Source organism: Ailuropoda melanoleuca, chromosome 4 (genome assembly GCF_002007445.2).
Source record: "Ailuropoda melanoleuca isolate Jingjing chromosome 4, ASM200744v2, whole genome shotgun sequence".
NCBI classification, from domain to species: domain Eukaryota; kingdom Metazoa; phylum Chordata; class Mammalia; order Carnivora; family Ursidae; genus Ailuropoda; species Ailuropoda melanoleuca.
Window position 1 is genome coordinate 92,356,101 of NC_048221.1, and position 7,137 is coordinate 92,363,237.

The following is a 7,137-nucleotide window of genomic DNA, read 5'->3' on the forward strand; positions in this document are numbered from 1 at the left end:
GCTCCTCCGCTATGAGCCTGCTTCTTCCTCTCCCACTCCCCCTGCTTGTGTTCCCTCTCTCGCTGGCTGTCTCTATCTCTGTCAAATAAATAAATAAAATCTTTAAAAAAAATTAATTTTCAAAATCCGTGTGTAATTAACATACAGCGTTCCATTAGTTTCAGGTGTACATGTCGTGATTCAGCACTTCCACACATTACTCAGCGCTCACCAGGGTGAGTGTACTCTTAATCCCCTTTTACCTGTTTTACCCATCTCCTCATCCACCCCCTTCTGGCAACCACAAGTTTGTTCTCTGTAATTAGGAGTCTGTTTTTTCGTTTGTCTCTTTTTTCCTTGTCCATTTGTTTTCTTTCAGTAACTGTTGAGTGCTTTCTCGATAGCATGGTGCCAGGCACTCTTTGTCTTAGGGATTGAGGCAGACAATGCTAGTTACCTTCCGGTGTTCACTTTCCCCTTCTTTGCTAGCCAACACTGACTTTGCTCCAGTGGCAATGTGTTCAGTCTAAAAATAAGAATTCTCCTAGCCTCTCAAAGGACACCACAGATAAAGGACTGGTATCCAAGATCTACAAAGAACTTCTCAAACTCAATACACGAGAAACAAATAAACAAATCATAAAATGGGCAGAAGATATGAACAGACACTTTTCCAATGAAGACATACAAATGGCTAACAGACACATGAAAAAATGTTCAAAATCATTAGCCATCAGGGAAATTCAAATCAAAACCACACTGAGATACCACCTTACGCCAGTTAGAATGGCAAAGATAGACAAGGCAAGAAACAACAATTGTTGGAGAGGATGTGGAGAAAGGGGATCCCTCCTACATTGTTGGTGGGAATGCAAGTTGGTACAGCCACTCTGGAAAACAGTGTGGAGGTCCCTTAAAAAGTTAAAAATTGAACTACCCTATGACCCAGCCATTGCACTACTGGGTGTTTACCCCAAAGATACAGACGTAGTAAAGAGAAGGGCCATATGCACCCCAATGTTCATAGCTGCATTGTCCACAATAGCCAAATCATGGAAGGAGCCGAGATGCCCTTCAACAGATGACTGGATTAAGAAGCTGTGGTCCATATATACAATGGAATATTACTCAGCTATCAGAAAGAACGAATTCTCAACATTTGCTGCAACATGGACGGCACTGGAGGAGATAATGCTAAGTGAAATAAGTCAAGCAGAGAAAGACAATTATCATATGATTTCTCTCATCTATGGAACATAAGAACTAGGAGGATCGGTAGGGGAAGAAAGGGATAAAGAAAAGGGGGGTAATCAGAAGGGGGAATGAAACATGAGAGACTATGGACTATGAGAAACAAACTGAAGACTTCAGAGGGGAGGGGGTGGGGGAATGGGATAGACTGGTGATGGGTAGTAAGGAGGGCACGTATTGCATGGTGCACTGGGTGTTATACGCAACTAATGAAGCATCAAACTTTACATCGGAATCTGGGGATGTACTGTATGGTGATTAACACAAAATAATAAAAAAATTAAAAAAAAAAAAAAAAAAGAATTCTCCTAGCCTCTCATGCAACTATGGCTTGTCATGGGGCACAGTTCCATCCAATAAGATAAATGTGGAAGACAGCCCCAACTGTCTGAGAAGGTTTTGCTTTCCTGCCCTGGGCACGGGCCCTTCTTCCTGCTTGGCTGGGGGCGGGAATGCTGACGTGAAGGCAGCCATGCTTCAACCATGACATCCCTGAGGCAATGAGCCAACAACCACCAGCAACCACCCTCTTTCAGACTACTTGTGGCGCGAGGAAAAAAAAAAAAACAGCCACAGTTTTGCTGATGCCATGGGTTAATCAGGTATCCCGTTACTCACAAATGATCAAAATCCCTGGTACAAGGATATAAAGATGAACAAAACACTTCGTGGTCTCAGGGAGCTCCTAGAGGAGAGACGCCGTAAGTCCACAAAGGCAGCCCCAGGAACAACGTGCCCCACAAGGGCCCGCTGGTCGCCCCCTGGTGGCCAGGGCCCACGGGTGGCAGGTGGGAGAAGCGAATGAGGACATACGGGTGAGAGGAGAGCCCGAGGAAGGCTTCACGTAAGAGGAAAGTCTTGTGTTGCGTGTTGCAAGATAAAGAAGCGTTAAGATGTTCCAGCAGTGGCTGGCAGCGCCCGTGCGGAGCTGGACCACCAGCTCCAACTCCTGGTTCTGCTGCTCACTCAGTGGCCTCCCTGGACTGTGAACTGCATACAGGCACGCGAGGTTATCTTCTTGATTTCGTTCCCAGTGCCTGGCATTTAGGAGCAGCTCAGAATAAACTTGCTGAATTGAAACCTCTCTGAAGTCCCATAGAACTGGGCACCTTCTACCATATTTTATTTCATGATTATGCTAATTATTTATAGTCGTTTACCCCCTCTAGAAAGCATAAGGCACAAGGGTGCCTACATTGGTAACTGAGGAATCTCACATGCCTAGAACAGTGCCTGGCACACAGTAAGTACTCAATAAATACGTGTTGAATGAATGAGCCCTAAGTTTTCTAATCTGTAAAATGTAGATAACAATATCTATCTAGGGTGCCTGGGTGTTTCAGTCAGTTAAGCATCTGACTTCGGCTCGGGTTGTGATCTCAGGGTCCTGGGATCGAGTTCTGTGGCGGGCTCCTTGCAGGGTGGGGATCCTGCTTCTCCCTCCCCCCTGCTGTGTTCTCTCTGTCTCTCTCTCAAATAAATAAATAAAATCTTAAAAATATATATCAAAAATGGTTGAGTGGATAAGAGAAAAATCTATTTCAAGTGTCTTGCACTGAACTTGTCACGTGGGTAGCTATAACGATGCTATTGTCTTCTGTAAAACTTGGAGACCCATTCCTGACACATCTATAAGCAGCAACACCTGAGGTCAGCAGCCTAGTCTGTTTTTCTTAGAACTGAGACAGGTTTGAGCATTTCTGGGGACCAGTGACAATTCCAGCAGAAAAGTTTTCACCTTAAGTACTGAAAAGCCTGCCGGGAGAGAACTGGTCCTGGGAAAGAATTCCTCTCTGGGGAAGAAGTCAGTATTCACGAATTTGATGCAGGATCAGTGAGCTCTGCTGCTCAGACTGTCTTTGGCCCAATAACGGTAGACTCTGGCTGAGGTTCAGGAAGGGGGCTTGAAACCAAGGAGACCCACAAAATAAGAGGGCTGCTTTGTTAAAATATCCCAGACTGTGTGAGCCCTGAGCCCTGGGTCCTGCTGCTTTATTAGCAGGCTGCAGCAGGCCCAGTCTGGACAGGGGAAGTCCAGGATGTGACACCATGGGTGCCTTGGCCTTCTGGGGCTGATCTGGCAGCAAGTGGCAGAGCAGTTGAGGTAAATATGTAAATGATAGCAGAACAGAATCTATTCCAAGCACATGTGATGCCAGGAATAGCTGGGAAGAGAGGGAGGTCATTGGAGTTTCTACGAGAAGGTGGGAAAAGGGAAACATTGTATTGTGACCCTATTTTTCCCAAGAGATCAGTTAAGGTCTCAAGAAATGTTAACCAGGTGACAACAGAGATTGTGCCTTCTAATTATCACTCTAATTACATACAGCTCTCTCCACACTCTCTTTGGTTGGTTGCCCAAGAGAAAAAAATCTGTTCCTCTTTCTTAGAAATTCTAGAATAAATATTTTAAAAGCAAAAGTCCCTGGGCGCCTGGGTGGCGCAGTTGGTTAAGCGTCCAACTCTTTGTTTTGGCTCAGGTCGTGATCTCAGGATCGTGAGATTGAGCCCCGTGTAGGGCTCCATGCTGCATGTGGAGTCTGCTTAAGACTCTGTCTCCCTTTCCTTCTGCCCCTCCCCTCTACGCTCTCTCGATCACTCTCTCAAATAAATAAATAAAAGCAAAAGGTCCTACTTTAGTATTTCCCCAAATCACTTCTTGGAACTCCTCTGCTATTTTATGCTTGAAAGCTTGTACCAACAACCACCAAAACCTTGGCTTCCTTCATCACACTGCACCTGTCTGCTTTCACCTCCAAAGCCAGGAAGGAGTCCTTAGATTTGAGATCTAAAAGGACACGTGCTCATTTGGGTTTGTTGTTGTGTATCCGTAGCCGTAGGAACATCGCCTCTGGCCGTGCAGGTTGTGCCCTTACAGCCCTAGCGGCCACGGTAACGCAGGCTGCTGTGTGGATCATGACCCCTGAGGTTGTACCGCATCATAGCTCTGTGTCACAGGGTATGGTCTGGAACTTTCCCTGTGGTTTTAGAGTTTGGGGTAAAGCCTCAAAGTCAAAGACATAGGGTGATAAGGGCTCCAACATTTTAAAGTGATTAGAGACAACCCTGTAAGCTTCCTGAAAGATGTAGAAAAACGGTGACCACCCCCTCAACCCATCCTGGCTGTATAAGACAGGCCAATTGCAAACCCAGTTTTAGGGCCGCAGGGTGCCTGCTACGGGAGGATGGTGCTGTCTCACCTGCTGGGTGCAGGCTTCCTGAGCTATAGGAACTCCAGGTCTGCCTCCCCAGTTACTGGGGTAAAACATGAGGGGGGAGTCCTTGGAGTGTCCCCAGGAGATTGGGGGTGAAGCCTAAAGATTGGAGGCTGACCGAAGCATCCCACAATGGCATAGCAAAGAGGGAAGGAACTGGGGACCAGTTTGCACTTGTGGCATTTGGAGGAACAAGGATGTAAGACTTTCCCATGCAATGAGGTGATACTGCAGAAGCGAGCCAGGCTGAACTGTTCTGGAGGGCTCCCGCTCACCAGGGTCCCCAGGAGGGCAAGGGGTTCCAGCTTACCAAGTGGGGTATACCACCAGCGGCAGAAGGGGAGGGGAGTGGGTTGTTGGAGTTAGAACAGGGGTCAGCAAACTTATCTGTAAAGGGCCAGAGAGTAAATATGTTAGTCTTCCCAACCATATGGTCTCTGTCACAACTACTCTACCCTGCCCTGACAGAGCTAAAGCAGCCGTGGGCGGTACACACATTTATGGGTGTAGCTGTGTCCCAGTACAACTTTGTTTATGGACACTACCGTGTTCATTTCATATAATTTCATGTCATGAAATATTATTCCGATTTTTTTCCAGACGTGGAAAAATGGAAAAATCATTCTCCATAGCTTGGATTTGTCCCACAGGTCATTGTTTGTCAACCCCCCAAGCTAGAGTTTGTAACACCCTGGACAGGAACAGTGCAGAAATCCACAGGCAGCCCCAGCCAGGGAAGAGGACTGCTGCATGCACCCTAATCCCGATGCCCCACCTCCTGCCCCAACCTGCAGGAGGCAGGTGTAGAAGGAGGACGCTGGTCCCTGAGCCCAACCTAAGGAAAGGAGGGAAGCTCTGAGGCAGATGTGAGATGGAAGTTGTAAAGACTTGGCTGGATTTTTTAATACTTGAGAGTACTTTGGAAAGTAACCAGTAAACGATGGGATCTGCAGGAATTTCATCAAGGAATGAGGCAGGACATTGAAGCCCTTTCCTGAACTCTTATCTTACTGAACTCAGTCTATTTAAGACACTGGTTACAGGGGCACCTGGGTGGCTCAGTTGGTTAAGCGTCTGCCTTTGGCTTGGGTCATGATCCCAGGGTCCTGGGATCAAGCCCCATGTCGGGCTCCCTGCTCAGTGGGGAGCCTGCTTCTCTTTGCCCAGTTTATTATTTTTTAAGTAAATTTTTTATTCTAAAGTACTATTAGATTTACAGAAAATTTGCGAAGACGGTGCAGACTATTTCTGTGTGTCCCTTAACCAGTTTCCCCTGCTGAGAGCATCTTACATTATCATTATATGTTTGCCAAAACTAAGGAACCAGTGTTACTATTTATTACAGTTAAGGAGCCAACATTAACCAAACTCCACAATTTATTTGGATTTCACTACTTTTTCTCTAATGCTTTTTTGCACCAGGATCCTATCTGGATATATTACATTTACTTGTCGTATCTCCTAGCATCTTCTGGCCCATACCAGTTTCTGAGACTTTCCTTGTTTTTGATGCATTTGAGAGTTTTGAAGAGTGGTGGTCAAGTATTTTATAGAATGTCCCTCCGTCAGGATTTGTCTGATGTTATTCTCTTTGTTAGACTGGGGTTCTGGGTTTTGGAGAGGAAGACCATGGAGGTGACGTACCCTTCTCATCACATCATATTAAGGGTACATATCATCGACATATCACTGTTGATGTTAACCTTGATCAGCTGGCCGAGGTGGTGTTTGTGAGGTTTTCCACTTTAGTAAAGTTACTCTTGCCACCTCCCCTTTCCGTACACTATTTTTTGGAAGCACAGCCAACACTCAGTGTGTGTGGAATTCACCTCTACTTTGGAGGCAGGAGGGCCTACAAAAATTAGTCGAAATTCTTCTATGTGAGATACGTCTTTTCTTCCCATTTTTTCAGTCACCTTTATATCAGTATGGGCTGTATTTATTTTATATTTTGTTATAATCTAATACTATGTTATTTATTTTGTTGATCACATTGTTCCAGCTTGGACCATTGGCAGTTCTTTCAAGCTGGTGCCTGTGTCCCTGTGGCTTTATTTATTTATTTATTTTTAATTTTTTAGCACTTCTTTACTCTCTAGCAGTACGAGATACTCCTAGTTCACCTTGTGTATTTCCTGCCCTCAGCCACTTCTCCGTGGAGTCCTGGTTCCGTCCCTTTAGAAACCAAGATCGGGGTGCTGGGTGTGCTGGTTATCCATTTTCTTTTCTCTCTCTTATTCCTTCTTCCCGTCTGCTCCCTCTCTACAGAATGTTTCTCCTTAGCTGCTAAGGTACAACCATATCGAAGTGCTTCCCCCATTAATCCTTCTCCATCCATATCCCCCACTGGCAGTCTCCCTAGCACTCTTTTCATTTCCATTCAAGTTCATGGCATGGTCACATTTTTTTAGAAAGATTTTATTTGTCAGAGAGAGAGAGAGCAAGCACAAGCAGGGGGTGTGGCAGGCAGAGGGAGAAGCAGGCTGCCTGCTGAGCAAGGAGCCCGGTGTGGGACTCGATCCCAGGACCCTGGAATCATGACCTGAGCTGAAGGCAGATGTTTAACCAACTGAGCCACCCAGGAACTCCTTGGCATGGTCACATTTTTATATGAATTTGAAAGTATTACATGAAAGATTAATAAAATGTCCACTCCTATGCACAATATGGAATACATGCAAATATGAAAAAC